The sequence below is a fragment of the Cuculus canorus genome, chromosome Z, assembly GCF_017976375.1.
Source record: "Cuculus canorus isolate bCucCan1 chromosome Z, bCucCan1.pri, whole genome shotgun sequence".
Taxonomy (NCBI): Eukaryota; Metazoa; Chordata; class Aves; order Cuculiformes; family Cuculidae; genus Cuculus; species Cuculus canorus.
The window spans coordinates 15192266-15207911 of record NC_071441.1 but is presented as its reverse complement, the minus strand read 5'-3'; the positions used below and the strand labels follow the sequence as shown (position 1 = coordinate 15207911).

Genomic DNA, 15646 nt, shown 5'->3' with positions numbered 1-15646 from the left:
ACTTAAAAAACTTGAATCAAGCCCAAATGCAGCCAAGCTTTTCACATAGTGTGGCCTGCTTCCATCAGACCTGAAGACAGCCTTACTCAGTGAAATGCCTCCTCATTTCACCTCCGTTTCTCCAGCTTCTCTAGCATATTCAGTCACACCTTAGGAGTAGGGTGAAGAAAGAGATAAAGCCCATTTCAGAATAGATGTATTTGTATTATTTTAGCAGCTACATAGCTGGCAAGTTTATGGAAGGTTCACATGTGGCTCTGCTGTAATGCTGGGAAGGCGCTGGCAAGCACCAGACTGTCAGAGCCAAGGGGTTACTTGAATATGATTGTTCCCTTTATCAGTTTTCCTGTACACTGCAGTATCACCTTGTGAACAATCAGCAATGTCACCTATGCTGATTATACCAGGGAGCTGAAACTGGGGTTTCTACTAGAACAGTTGTACTGAAACAGAGAGAAAAAGGGATTGTTTCTGGATATCAAGACATAATTACGTTTTAACCTGTGACCCAAGAACTGTCTGATGCTGTTTTACCACAGGGTGCTAAGCATAAAATGCAATCAGCATAAAAGCCCAAAATCTAGAGTATTCTGTGAAATCAAGTTTTACTTAACTTATTAAAACAAGAAAGGTAACAAATGATTAGTAGTGATTAACAACAAATTAACAACAATAGCTTTAAAGGCAATGCATCTAATCCTTACTACAAGTGAATAAATACAGTAATTAAGAAAGACACATCACCAGTTGTCCTATTATCATCATCCAGATCCGCAGTCACTGTGGGAGCCCTTTTGCAGTGAAGATTTGGAGAGTCTGCCCTGGAAAACTGGAGGGTCCTACACAGTGTGTCCATTCGTAGGTGAGGTCTCCAAAGATTGTGGCAAAAGGGTCCAGTTTTTATATCATTGAAGAAACAATTTACATAATTCTAAACATGCAGATTTTCTAGCCCCAGTTGCTCACTGTCCCTCCCTTCTTGGAGCGAGGCCTAGGTCCCAAGAGAGGAGATAAGGGAGCAGCTGGATATCTCTTATCTTTAAACTAAGGGGGGCTGTTGAGGTGCAGCACTCCTGCACAGCTATTCTCTTCTCACACAGCGCTCATGCTGATTAGTCAGCTAGGGTGTTGGTGGTCTTTTTCTCATCCTGTGTAAGTTTCAGAAACTACAATTGAAGTGGCATAGACCAGTTCTACTGATGCTAACTATGATACATTTTCTCACACTCTCTGTATTAAAAATATCACAGCACAACTGTACTGATAATAGCAATGTGAGGAGTTATAAATTAAACAGTACACATAGCAATGCAATACAAATGATCCATAGGTCACCTATATTGTTTTAGTCCTGTTGATCAGGCCCTATTACTTCAAATGCATAGTAGGAAAAGTACTGAGTGTACCATACCTTTGCCACACAGCTGCACAGGTCAATTTGTCTCAGAAATAAAAGGATGTAAAGTAGTTAGCATTGTACTTAAAATAATTGGACTGTAACTGCTGGTGATTCAGGAGCTGGTTTACACACAGCTGAGCTCTCTATGGGGAAGGGATGGGGTGGCTTGATGAAGAAGGTCATCTTACAGCATTCCCATCAACAAATTCCCCTTACACAAGTCATTCTCAGCATGGACACGTTTTGTCTTTCGATGTCCTTGTTTCAGTTAGGGCTATGATTTTCCTACAAAAATATGTTGGTCAGTAGAACTGCTATATTAATGTCTTTTCCATAGCACATGGCCTGATAACTTCTTGGTCTGAAGCAGGTTAATTAAGTTTTAAGTATAAGCACTGCTTTTTTGAGGCCTGACAAAGCTTTAAGAATAGAAAGATTCTCGAAGTGCAACCATGGCCATAGTCCAGACAGTCTTGAGGAGTGGTATCAGCATAACACTTTAGGGAATCCGGACCTCACTGTAGCTATTGTTTTAAAAATGTGTTATCTTTATTTCCTGCTACACTGACTTCTACATCTCTTTACTGGAGCGGTAAGGCTTTTAAGAGTTCATAATTCAGCCAGCATGAATGCTGTTAATGTCCTCAGCTGCCTATTTCTTTGCTTTCAATGACAACTTCATCTGTGAACTCCAAAGCTCACTCTTTGTTGCTCAGAATTTCATATATGCTCTTTCCCTAAGATTTTATTTGAGCCTTATTATGATTATATATGGGGAGAAGAAGAGAAATTAACCATGAAAGTTAATCCTCTGGCTTTTCCACCCTGCCCCAGTGACTGTCTCTTCTACTTGGGGGCAGCAGCCTGGATTTCTCCTGGTTTATTAGAAGTGTGTAAGCTGGCCTTCTGTTAACATACAAATCAACTTAATTAGTGTAGCATTAGAACATGTGCGACTGGTTTATCAGGAGAGTTTGCTTCTAAAAGCTTAGATGATGCAAAAGCATTACATTTTCTATATTAAAATCCCACAGTGTACTGCCTAGTTAGAAAGGCAAAATCTTAGGCTGGTTAATGTAGGTGTCTGAGAATAACAGCCATATCCCCTTTACTCTGATACTTTGTTGGAATTATTATGGGAAATGGCAAAATAAACAGCCTCTTACTCTCCATTTTCTCTGTTTGCCAGAGCAGAACAGCAGTATCACTATTTTTTTCATGCACTCTCTATACATTTTATAAGGTGATGGTAGACTAACAAGTGGGAAATAATGACTAATAATGTTTCATTAGAGGATTATATGCCTTGAATGACTTGTGAATAAAATAGAATGAAAGCCCTGATCTGAATTTTTTCTCTATCAGGAATAAATGAATAAACAAGACAATTTTTGAATGAGAAGAAGAGCACCTTCAACACCAAGAGAAACGTCAGGTCATTCACTGTACAAATATTTTGCTGCCTATCAAAAATTAATCTAGAGTCTTTACTCAAAATTATAAAGTATTAGGGCTCTGTCTAAAATGATGTATTTGCTTGTCATCATGATGAATCCTCCAGGGTATCCTTCCTACATTAAATGGTCCCATATGTATATGAACACACACACACAGGTGTGCTTAGGGCTGCCTATTTCAGATTAATTTCTTAATGTTCTAACTGCTAACAGAGGAGTAACATTAGCCTATTTTTTCATGTTTTCTGGTGATACCGCGTGTCATATAGTGTTCTTACACTGAAAGTAGTTCTTACCCATAATAATAGGCCTGTGAGATTTTCTGCTGCCCTTTCTGTGTAGTATTCACGCGTCTAACAGCCAGAATTTAATCACAAGGTTTTACATTAAGATAAGAAAACCACAAAGACCTGGGCTAAGCTGAGTGGAGTCAAGCCCAACTATTTCAGCTGATTCCTACTATACATACCAAGCCTTAGCCTTGAATTAAATCATCTCAATGGTATAAGTATAGTCTGAGAAAGAAATTATTATAATGAGTATATTAACATACTCCCTATGCAGAAACGTGATTTTTGTGTTCTGTTAGTTCAGATTCCCATGAAACCAAAGCTACATTAAGAATATATTGGACTGAAGTTATATAAATACAAATCAATAATTTTTCAGTAATTTTCTTGTTCCTCTCACCATAGGAACTTCTACGCCTTTTTATTCCAAATTCAGAATGAAACACATTTTGGACTGCAGGTTATTTCCTCTGCCACATTCCTTCCAAAACGATGTGGGCTCTCAGCAACTCCACACTCCTTTGTACATGTCTTCAAAACATTTTCAGCTTTAAGACCCAGGCAAAGTGATCTGAGTGGCTTCATCCACGTTGTCCCCACAATAAGTGAACAATTGCCACCGCATTCATTGCTAAAGTGTCCTTTATGAATTAAGTCTTTATCTGTCATTTTGAGTGTGCATGCTGTTTCCAGTGGTGAAAGAGATATAAGCCCTTACCCCTCACATTTTTGCCATCTGACTCTCATTTATCTGTAATGTTATATCTCAACAGCTTGCCCAGGTAGCTGAGTGGGAGAAGGCAGTCAGCATATGCATTGCTATGCACAGCATACTGAACAGTGATGGTCATCACCAGTTTGGTAATTATTCCGCCATTCTGTCATTTCAATATGCCTCTGGTGTTGCATGGAAAGCTGTGCTTCTCAGTTATGTTTACGGGCATTCTCAGCTATTTGCAGTTATTGTGTAGCTCTGATTAATACTTACCCCTCTCCGACACAGAAGAGCTGCATTTTAATACTGTCTTCATTATTTTTCATCAGATTCCATGCTTCTGCATGGGAAAAAAAAGTGTAAATCAAGGAAGTAGTGTTGGAGGTCCATAAACTGTGAGACCATGAAAATGTCATCATTGTACATTTTATTTTCATGTCTACTCTGAATCTCCCAAATGTTGTTAGTTTATTTATGGCTGCTCTGCTCATTTGGGATACTTTATTCTTAAAAGGCAGTCTGGTCCAAACCTCAAGCACCACTTTCATGGTTTATGTTGTATGTGGAATGGTTATTTCAGCTTCATGTGCAAACTCATGTCTATCTGTCAGTCCCTGCGGTAAGCTTAGAGCATGCATTGAGTATTGTTAATTGCATTTTTTTCCCAAGTCTAGCAAAATAATTATACCTTGGTCACACTACTTCTATGTACTTCTATGTATGTATTTTAATCTTCTTCGATACATTATGCTCTTTTCCTTTGACCAGAGCAGAAAGTAACAGGCTTCGTAGAAGACTTTGGCAATGAAAATCAGAAGGTAAAATTGATTTCAGTCCAGCCCTATGTGAATGATTTGTATGATTCAGCTTCCCTTGCGAAAAAAGATGGAGCAGCTATCACCTGGGTCTGGGTCTTTATTTTCTTTTATAATAAGTTTTCTATCATTTAATGGCCAGAGAACTTTAGCCTCCCTTAATGGGAAGTTACAGCCTAGTCCTACATTGGTCTTTTCCCCTTTAATCACTGCTATCAATATAGGCATAACTCTTGGATGAGCCTGTAAAAAATAATGACAATTATATCTGTGAGTTTCAGTAATGAAATAAGTGCTTTTGCTCTTATTCTACAGTTGTTAGCTTAATAACAGCCTATAGGACTTAAAATTTCCAGCTGTGAGTCCTTTATAAGCTGAGGAAATAATCTAGATAAATTTCAATAGTTCCATGACGCCTCCATGATTAAAATGCTGCTTTCCATACTAAGACAATTTTTTTCAGATGTATGCTATTGTATACTTCAAGTTAGTAACTCACTTTCTTTGACAAGCGTTGCCACAGATTTTTTTACGATTTATCAGATCTATTATATTTATCTAAAAAAAGTGTTCTTTGTCCAGCAGCTGAGGAGTGCGCTGTGTGCATATGTAAAACGTGTTTTTTTCTGTATTTCTGTAACAACTGTTGATGGAGGGGAGAATGAAGGGAATGATTAAATCAAATAGAAGGTAGTTCCATGAGGTTGCTTTTCAAGATTTGGATGAAGCCATTGACAAAGCATTCTGATTGACTCTTCCAAACCCATTTATTTTAATAGCAATCTGCATGAGCAGCCCAGAAAGCCAATGGTATCCTGGACTGCATCAAATGAAGTGTTACCAGCAGGCCGAGGGAGGTGACTCTGCTCCCTGCTCCATTCTGGTGAGACCTCACCTGGAGTACTGTGTACAGCTCTGCAGCTCTGAGCACAGGAAAGAGATGGACCTTTCTGAAGCAGGTCCAAAGGAGGAACACAAAAATCATCAGGATGGAACACCTCTCCTAGGAAGAGTTGGGGTTGTTCAGTCCAGAGAAGACGAGGCTCTTATTTCAGGGAGACCTTATTGCAGCCTTTCAGTACTTACAGGGGGCTTGTAAGAAAGATGAGGACAGACTTTGTAGCAGGTCCTGCTGTGATAGGACAAAAGGCAATGGTTTTAAACTGAAAGAGGGTAGATTCAGACTGGATATAAGGAAGACATTTTTTACAATGAGGGTTGTGAGACACCGGAACAGGTTGTCCGGAGAGATGGTAGATGCCCCATTCTTGGAAACACTGAAGGTCAGATTGGATGGGGCTTTGTACAACCTCATCTAGTTGAAAATGTCCCTGCTTATTGCAAGAGGTTTGAACTAGATGACCTTTAAAGGTCCCTTCCAACAAAAACCATTCCATAATTCTGTGGTAGTCAAGACAAATACCACAGCTTATACCTAACATCTGAAATGTCAGGCCAAATGAAATGATGGATTAGCAAGGCCATGGACACAAAGTAGAGAAAAATTTATATATAATGATGCCAGAGACAATCAAGGTTGCAAAAAAACCAAAGTTGTAATGGAAATAGCAAGAAAGCTTATCATAGTTTCCCCAAATTGGGGAAAAAAGACTCATCCTGCTGTTTAAATGTATTAGTGTGTCATGAGCTCTTTGTAGATGAATGCAATGCTACCTAGACTCTGATCTTCGCACAATGTGAGCTTTCATTTGTTATCTGTATTGTAACCTGCATTTTCGGAATAACCCATCAAACAAGAATGCACTATGCATTACTATAACTATCAGTAATAATATTCCTTCTGCACTGCACATATGATAAGGTTAATCCAGTACTTTCTGTATGAACTGCTGTAATACTCAAAGCAAAAGTACGCTACCTTCTCAAGCGTAAGTGTGCTGACAGAAAATCTAGCATTTATCAGAATATGTCACCTGGTGGGTGGTGTAAATACAGAAGGAATTATGATAAAGGCACTTGTCACACTGTCAGTCATGTCTGATACAACACACTGTATTTTGAAATGCAAGGAGTATACAGCAACAAGTCATCCTATGTAATGTGTAATAGAAAGGCTATAGTACCAAAAAAAAAATATATTATTACCATAAAAAAAACCCCAAAACTGTCTGTAATTTATCTTCGAATCCTATTTTAACAATTTACAATGTATGATGCAATAATGACTAAGGAGGAGGAAGTAGTGATTAAAACAAAAATCAAAAGGCATACAGGTAATGTTCAGATGCAGATGGAGAGAATGTGAGGGAGCCAAGAGCCAGCCCCCACAATTTGCAAATCCCGGAAGAAGCACAGTCTGAATAGCACACATGAACAGGCTGGCTCCTAACACCTGAAGTCTTTCCATGAACAATGCTGTTGGTCAGCCTGGCAAAAACTCACTCAAGACTCAAAGACACCCACATTGTTGTATTACAGATTAAAGCTTTGTACAGCCTTATGTGGACTGGCCTGCGGTATGAACATGTTCAGTCCTTCTAAATGGAAGGAAACAGCTCACATAGGCTAATGCATGGTGCAGTCTCACACTTTTTCTTCAAGTATTGTGGAGATTATTCTTAATGAGCATCTTAGCACCACCTTACAAATGAAAGGCATTTGTTGAGCATGCCTGGGCAAAAAGGGCAATGAAGTCTGTGCTTAATTCATAGTACAGATGTACCTTAGCTCAAAGTGCATGATGCTACATGCTTTTCAGTGCCCGAAGCCAGTTATTTTTCAGTTACATCTGAAGCACTGATGAAAACAAGTGTATTTAGTCTTGCTCTTTCCCTAATTCTAACCTTGCATGGAGGAGGACGCATCTTCTTTGTGGTGGTGCAATGATAAACAGTACACAACACTGCTTGGAAGCCCTTAAGAAATCTGACAGACACTGGTTCCCTTTCTTGCTGACTCAAACTCCTTCACTGGCCTACCTTATACCCTTATTAGACTCTTCAGCAGCCTAGCCTCATCCATAAAGATCTGCTGAAACACCTCAAAAACATGTAAAATATTTCTATTGTGATTCTGCACATCTCTTTCATACATCCTAAAAATAAACAAACAAATAAATTAATAGCCTGGAAAGTCAAGTTCTCTTCTGTCATTCTGGCATTTACAAGCATAGCAAGGGACAAAACACATATATTTTTTAAGATGACATCCTTAAAGCTATTGCCATCTCAGCTTCTATTGCATCATTAGTTTAGCGGCTTTTTTCACAGTTGTTAGAATTGGCAATAGGAGCCTCAGTTCAAATGAGCACATGCTTTAAGTCTTACTGAGTGCTGGGGGGATTTAAGTGCATACTTACAGCTAAACGCATGCTTATGTCTTTTCACAATGCCAAATCCATCACTTCTGTAAGCAGGTATGTCTTCATTAGAAAAAAATAGATTTGCTTTCAACAGAGAGGATTTGAAGCTGCTCTTCTGAGTTTTTATACCAACATTGATTTCTGGCTCAAGGTGTTTTATCAAGAGTGACTGGTAAAAGCGTCATATGTCACAACTGAGTGGGAGGGGACAGAAAGAGTAAGCAAGTAATCAGGAAGATGTGATTTTACAGATTTACAGGCTGCTGTGACAGGGAAGTGAGACCAAATTGAAAACTCTTTGTCAGCATCTCCACCTCTTACGAACTGGAGCAGATTGAATGTAAGTTTGTCAGCCAAGCTCAGCTGATGCAGGAAGGCACAGAAGGAGATGCATCTTTCAGATGAGAGACCATGGATCATTTTTATCTTTGTAAGTCAAGGCAGAGAACCCTAACTTCATCACGAGTTTGTAACGAAGTTCAATTCTGAACTCCTGATTAAAACCAGTGTGGGATCTGCTGAACAACATCCAGCTTGGTCTTGATTGCTTTTGCATACTCTGATCTTCAATGCAATCACAAAACGCACGCAGCACCACTGGTCTATGCTATAATTCACTTACCTGTCATTTAACTGCACTATTCTACCAAGACTATGTCTAATACTGTCTGATAAGTGGCAGCCATGTGCGAGTAACCCTAATTCACCATACTGAAGTCATCGCTGATATGAACAGATCTGTGTCTCCTGCTTCAAAGAGGTACTCCCCATGCTCAGTATCTGTAGTCTTTGGTAAACTATTCATACCTTATTTCCTCTCAATAGTGTTGAAATGTCTTTTCTGACATATATATGCCAGTGTTATCTGCATTCCAATACCAGCTTCAAAGAATATTGGCTACAGCACGTTAATACAAGCACAATAAGGGTAAGGCTTTCCCAAGCTGGAAATACTTAAATTTTATTATTTTCAGTGATAGCACACCCAAGGTAGGGTATTACTGGCAGTGTAACACACTAACGAAAGCTATCATTGGGAAATGCTTCTTGAACAGTGCTATACTACAGTGGTATTTAAGTGTAGACACTGCTGTTTTCTATACAGAACTGGAAAAAAAACCTGCAGTTAAATTCCAGTTTTTGTTTAAGTTCAACATTTAAGTTTTGTAATAAACTATAATAAAACCTTTTATTTAAAACCAAGTTAGTTTTGTCAATTGTTGTTGATAACATGTTTTTGCTGTTCAGGAGGAAGAAAATATTAAAAGCCTTTGACAATGTGGATGTCTTGATGCCTTTTAAGGTATCAGTCCTTTAGACATAAAATTGTTACATAATGCCGTCATTACAGACATATTGGTCAAAACTCAGTAGACGAGGTTTCAAGTAAGACTCTTTTCTACAGAGAAGAGTGAAAGCAGCACTGATGGCTACATGAAAATGTACCAGAAAGCATCTGTACAGAAATAGTAGATACGCAAACTAAGATTTACCAGTTGTCACAGAATTGTTTTCGCTGAATGTAATGCAACTCCTCTGTGCCATCTTCCCTCCGGGAAGGCTCAATGCCTTTTTTTTTTTTTATTATTTTAGGGATTTATTCAACAAACACTTTAGCCACTAGTAACTTCATGCATGGGAGTGAAAATCAGTGAAATGAGCAAAAATAACTATAAAACTAAACTTGCGTGTGAGTTCTGTATGGCAGGTGCCACAGTACTTCATGTAGGCAATTTGCTGTGGGTTAACCCTGATGGTCAGCAGCTCAGCTCTATACAGTCACTTGATCACTTGTCCCACCATTTGGGATGAGTAAGAAAACAAGAAGAATAAAAGCAAGAAAACCCAGGGGTTAAGATAGTAATAGTTTAATAAGTGAAGTAAAGGAAAGAAGCAAAGTGAAGGACAGGAAAGTGTAGGAAAGAAGAAAGGAAAAAAAAAAAGAAACAAACCCCTCAAGAAACACAAAGGCAGTCCCTCAGGTCCCACAAGCAGACTGATATCCAGCTAGTCTCCAAGCAATGGCTACCTTACAAAAAAAAACCAATCCCTCCATTACATTATTACTGCTAATCTTCACATTATGACATGGGGTATCCCATTAGTCAGTTTGGGTCGGATGTCCTGGTTACATCCTCTCCCAGCTTCTCATTCTCCCCACAATCTACTTACTGGGTAGACAGCTAGGGAAAGAGAAAGGCCTGATGCCTCTCAAACACTGCTCAGCCACAGTCACAACACTGGAATGTCACAAAGCAGCCACTGCTTTAGTCACAAATCCAAACCACAGCATCAACTGGAAGAAAACTTAACTCCACCCCAGCCAACCCAATACAGCATGTTTACCATAGTAAACTTGCTTCCAATATTTAATCCTTAGCAAGTATGCTACTTAACCCTGCAGTCAGATAGTGCAGAGTGAAGCTGCAATGACTTCAAGGAAAGTGCACCAGAGTAGCTTCTTATGGCAGGATCAGATCCTTGGGGTGTGAACAACAATTTATATAATGTTCATTTCAATTTATATCACTTTCATCATTAAGATGTTGATTTCCTACTTCCTTAATGAGCTTTTAATGGGTATGGAATTTCCCCTAGCTAAACAGAGCAAATATTTTGAGTATTTGATATTCAAAATGATAGTTATTAGTTTTCCCCATTTTTTCAACTTTCTTTCACAAAGGAATCCAACTCTTCCAGGAAACATGAAAACCACTAACGGGCAGTACAACCTTTATTTTAGGTGAGAAAGAATACCATGGGTTTGAAAGAAGCAAGTAAAGAGCTGTCAGCATCCCTCAACTTGTCTTGTCAAGGTAGCTGTGGCTTAAAGGCTGTCTTGTCAGTGACCACCATCCAAGGGCTGGAGGGATTAATTGGTGCTGCCTCACTCCACATTTAAATCTCCACACAAAATGGGGAACTTCTCTGCTTGTTCAATGTTCCCTGCTTTCATGGGCTTGATATCATAAAACTCTGATGCTCAAAAAGCTTCAATTCCATTAGTTCATGGGTTTTAAACACACACCTAAAGTGCTGTACTGAAAACTGCTATTTACATGAGTTACACTAAAACAGCATTGTGAGTTAACCCCGCCAGTCAGCTAAGCATCACACAGCCACTTTCTCGCTTCCCCACCACAACCCCCAGTGTTAAGGAAAACAAAAAAAAAACAGTAAACCAAAGAAAACTCATGGATCAAGGTAAAAATAATTTAATGAAGAAGAAGCACTGGAAGATGAAATAAAGACAACGAAACAAAGCAAATGACACAAGAGATGCAAAGAAAGTTACTAACCACCTGCCATGTTAGAGGGAAACCCCACCAGTTCCTAAGCCTACCTAAACCTCTACCTCTCGCCTCTGTTCTGTTGCTGAATATGACACTGTATGGCATGGAAAATGTCTTGGTAAGAAAAGGTCACCTACCTGGTTGCATCTCTTCCCAACCTCTTGCACACCCCAATTTATTCACTGTGGCAGCAGAGTGAGCAACAAAGGTTTTTCTGCTGTGAAAACACTGTTCAGCAGTACCTAAAATGTTGGCGAGTTATCAGCACCACAGTAGCTGCTATAGAGAAAATTATCTCCATCTCAGCCAGACCCAATACAAATGCCTTAAATCAGAAATGGCCCACTGGCGGATGATCCTAACTCTGGCCTACCTGGCAAATGCATGGGTCCTTTCAGTCTGCCCTTTAGCAGTCCAATGCTTTCCACTGGTATCATATGTTGGACTTCCAAAACAAAAACAAATGCTTCTCATCTCTCCATGCAGTGACTGTAAGACAAATTGCTTTTGCAATGAACAGATGCAAATTGCTTGAAATTAATTTTTCTAATATGGCCTGCCTGTGCTTTCTTGGACAGGATCTTCTGTTTCTAATGGAATCTCTCTATAGGGATTTACCTGTAATGGAGCCATTTCCAACTTTCACATCTTAATAAAACAATAAAATTAGATTGATTTCCTGTCATTAGTTCACTTAGCACAGCTATTACAAATCGGTTTAACTTGTCTAGTTAACTTCTACCCAAAAGCTCCTCTCTAAGTAATTTGCATTTGATGAGAATTATTTCACTGACACTGAAACAGTAACTTTAGTAAGGGTGACAGTGGGACAAACTCCTTTGAAGTCACCGGAATGGCAGTTGCTCACATCAGGCTAACTGCAACCCCTAATGTTTACTGGAACTTAGAAAGCTTCAGTAGCTCTGGGCAATGGGATGGCTCAGGGTCTTAGGTTGCTATCTGTCTATTTATAAAGTGACAGTTGCCATGGTATCTGAGCACCACTGGAAAGGCAGCTTGTTGCTGCAGGCCTGCAAACAGCATCCAGCCTAGCTGAGCTCATAAGAGAACGATCATGCCAGGGCTTTACAACAGCATGTATGCTCTGGCCTGAAAATAAAATTAGTTAATTTGAACTTGGGTTCTCTTGAAGCTGTGATTTTGAACTTCCTGAAACTGCCAATAAACCAGAAGCCTGGTTCCTTTGTTTGCTGGTCAAGTCCTGTTGTAAAAAAAGGATGGAACGTACCTGGACTGCCAGCCATGTTTAAGAATAAAAATGACCACAGCCATTCTTTTTGCAGATGATCCACTGACAGAAGTATACATTCAGATTCATGATATAAACCCAGTCACAGCACTGGATCCCTCCATAGTTACAGGCACAGCATCACTTATCAAAGAACCTCTGAACAGGCTCAAGCATGACGTGGAAAGCAGACTGATCAGACCAACTAAGCCGGCTGCAACCTAGACATGGACAGATGAAAACCTTGGATTTACATGAGCTCACCACACAGGGGGCTACACATGGGGGGGGCTGAACAGCTAGGACAAGCTTGTCAGTAAAGGTGCTGATCGACAATGAGATCATGAGCCAGCAATGTGCTCTTGTGTTAAAAAAGGCCAATAGTATCAGAAGTTGCTTTAGGAAGAGCATCACTAGCAGGTCAAGGGATTTGATACTTCCTTTCTGCTCAACACTGGTGATGCACATGCAGATGCCAGGTTCAGGTCTAGGCCACCACGAACATCCTGAAGTGAGTCCAATGACAGGTCACAAATGTGATAAAGGGACTGGAGTGCCTTTCACAGAAAGAGAGACTGAGAAGGCTGGAACTGTTCTGCTTAGAGAAGAGAAAGCTCAAGGAGGTCTTATAACTACCCAGTGGGAGAGAATAAAGAAGATGGGTCCCATTCATCTCAGTAATATCCAGGGAAGGGGGAGGGTGAGTGGGCATAAACTTAAATAAAAGAAATCCAGTTAAAAAAAAAATACTGTGAGGGTGATGAAACACTGAAAAGGGTTGTCCAGAGATGATGCATAGTGTCCATCCCTGCAAATACTCAAAAACAACCAGACACAGCCCTGAGCAACCTGCTGTACTTCACTATGCTAGAAGTGTCCACCAGCTTCAGTGGCTGTGGTTCTGTTATCCTCATGGATTGTATGCTTTCATTCAGTTTCTACATGCCTAAACTCTTCCATGTTGAGACCTAGCTATTCTGTCCTGACTGCCAACCCAAAAAACAAGGACAATACTTGCTTATTTTATAAAAATTAAAGGGCAAGGGCAAATACACTAGTTAATATCATATTTATCCTAATATGTGAATTTTACTACAGAACAAAATTAATATTATGGCTGAGCATTTGCAAATTTAATGAAATACCTGCTTAAGACAGAAAACAAGGTGTACCATACAGTTCTACTATGTCACATGATCAGAAAGACATTGTAAGTTGGATATACTTTCTATAAGGAAAGTTTGCAATACAAAATGTTGAACAGTGTATGAAGCAAATTCCTACTTCTCAATATTACAAGAAAAAGCATCTCTTGCAGTTCTGTGGACTGTGGAAATAATCACCCCAGCAGTGGTGAAGAACTGTTAGGTAAGGAGAAATGGCTGGGTTTCAGTGAAATTAACTATCACGTTTCAAGTTAAGCAACCTAAAGAATGTATTTCCCGTAATGAAAGTGCAAGTTAGCATGTTTACATTTTATTTTACTTTCATGGGGTACAGGCTAATCTATAGAGAAAGTGTAGTCCGTCATGTGTGTTACTTCTCCTTTCAAAAACCTTAGACATCTTGGGTAACATCTCTGAGACAAGTATCTACAAGGATTGTTTTTCCTCTGTTAAGATAGTACTTCAGCACTTGCAGACTTGCTGCTATTTTCCTTAGAGCTTGCATGTGCCTTCTTCCAAGCACCACCTGATCTGTCATAAACAATGGAAATAAGACAGAAGTCTGCTTATTTTCTACTACACAGTTTGCCAACTCAATTTAAATCACTCTGCTGGAGGGAAACTAAACCATCAGTGAAAACAGGAACATCAGAGTCTGGTCAGCTTTGAATTTCCTCCCAGAACTTCTCAAGAAACTGCTTCTAAGACCAACTGTCTCCCTTGTGGCTGAAGAAGGTGAAATGACCCATTTGAAAGATGTATCAGCAACTATGAATGGATCACTTATGGAAATATTATAAATAATGCAACTGGGACTTTAGAAGCGCTGGTTAGCCATGCAGCCATATAATGACAAATAACTCTGAGGATTACTAACCCCGTTGAGTCATGGCATAGGTACCCCATTTTTAAAAGTAGGTTTTGCCTCTTTAGATTGCTTCTCTCGAAATGAGAAATTTGCTTTAACTATATTGTTCTGAATTGCTGAGGGAAGACTCTATCAACTACAAGGTGCGCTGCTGCTGAACTCAGCCAAAGGACTGCTAATAACTCCAGCAGATGCTTCTGCTTTTTAGGCAACAGGACTCCCCTTTCTCCCACTGCTCTCTTTTTTCAAAAGCAGATGGAATCCCAGCATCTTTCACACTCCACCACTAAGCCAAAATCCAATGTAAATCAGTCAGTTGTGACAAAACTTTTGTGCACAGTCAGTGTGAAAACAAAATTTTGCCTCGGTACATTTAGTCTGCTGAGCACAGCTAGTGTAGCCAACAAAATTTTCCTTGTGAGAAATATTGTTAATATTAGGCCCCATATTTCCATGGCCAGTAGTCTACATTTTTGAAATGATTTGATTAACAGTATTAAGACACTGACCTTACTTAATTTATTTAGGCACTGTCTATTGTTGAGCACATGACTCATTCAACAACTTTCTCACAAAAGAAAGTGGGCCCTGTCAGATTCTCAGCACAACATTGCTTCATTTCTTTTATTTCCAGACATTTTTTCATGCTCTGGCCTTCAGGTTTCTGCAGTATTGGGAATGTATTTTATAATTCCTATCATGTCTCAGTGCTGTATTTAAGCAAGCCTTGGCAATGAAGTGCTCAGACACTTACTGTCAGCATCTCTGCACTGTTGTGAACCTGAAATCTTAAACTAAAGGTCTGTTCTATGCTTTTTTTTTTTTTTTAATGAGAAGAAAAAATATGAAATATCTCTGTTTCCTTCTTCTTGGAGTATGGAGTGTTAAAGCAAGATGTAACAGCCAAGGAAATACAGGTGTCAACATACTCATGGGAAAACAAAATATTGCATACTTCATATCCATAAACAAGAAAACAGTCTCTGGATGTTTCAACAATGGCAAAATGAAAGACTGATTCCTGACTCAGTATGCATTGTGCTGCTATTTAATTAAAAAATAACAATTGTCT

General features: G+C 39.3%; 1 long non-coding RNA gene across 1 annotated transcript; it reads left to right on the top strand.

Annotated features, from left to right (window-relative positions):
- Positions 1-2776: 2776 nt before the first annotated feature.
- LOC128850492 (uncharacterized) lies at positions 2777-9007 on the top strand. The gene is made up of 4 exons (XR_008447906.1): positions 2777-2834; positions 3920-4007; positions 4630-4679; positions 5456-9007. It is a non-coding gene; the product is annotated as an uncharacterized LOC128850492 (long non-coding RNA).
- The last annotated feature ends 6639 nt before the right edge of the window (positions 9008-15646 follow it).